This window comes from Octodon degus, unplaced genomic scaffold, assembly GCF_000260255.1.
Source record: "Octodon degus isolate 3935 unplaced genomic scaffold, OctDeg1.0 scaffold00124, whole genome shotgun sequence".
NCBI lineage: Eukaryota > Metazoa > Chordata > Mammalia > Rodentia > Octodontidae > Octodon > Octodon degus.
Window position 1 is genome coordinate 2729731 of NW_004524700.1, and position 940 is coordinate 2730670.

Consider the following 940-nt stretch of genomic DNA (forward strand, 5'->3'; position numbering starts at 1 on the left):
TCAATATCAACTGAGCTAGTCATTTGTAAAATTTAGAAAACAGTATATCTTTTAGAAATAGTATCTACAGAAAATAGCAACATTTTGCTGTTGCTAGGAAACAACAAGATAATACATGTAAGCAATGGTGTCAGGTATATATGTACTCAATAGATACTAAATTATTTAAATATAGTTCATGTTTCAGTATCACAAAAATTTCAAGAGATATAACAGCAGGGTACATTTTAAGGTGAGTTTTAAGATGTTACGGTAGCTCCTCCCATTTTAACTATGAGTGAGTGGGCTTTACTGTTTGGCAGCTTTTCAGTTAGAAGGGGGATGGGTGGTGAGTAGCTCTGATAAGGTACTGCCAAGCATAGGAGATGCCCTAGGATCCACTCCTGTCCCCCTCTCCCTAAAAAAATAAATTAGGGAAAAGCTTCTTAATAAAAGTTTAGTTCACTTCTGAAAATATTTGAGTCTGGGATGTACTAAAACCAAACAAGGTATGGAATTATGAATATTTGTGCGATTTTTCCCATCAGTGAGCTTATGATTCACTGGAGAGGCAGACATGAATAGTTAAGAATACAAGAGAAAAGCTAGTCTATGGGAACAGCAGAGTAGACATAGCACCAAAAGATCTCAATATGATTTTCTAGCAGAATCTAGGGACTCTAAGTGAATGCTTTTAAAAACATCCTGTTAGTTTAAGAGCTTTAAGCCATAGATATATGCACTCTTCAGGTGTGGTGGCTCATGTCACTAATCCTAGCACTTCGGAGGCTAAGAATGGACGATGGAGTTCCAGGCTAGTCTGACTCCAGAGCAAGACCCTGGCTCAAACAAAAGAAACAACCAAAAAACACCCCACTTACAGCCAAACTCTTAGATCAAAGTTTGTTTCTTGCTGTTTGCTGACAAAAATAATTTTGAAAATATCCTACTTGAGTTCAGT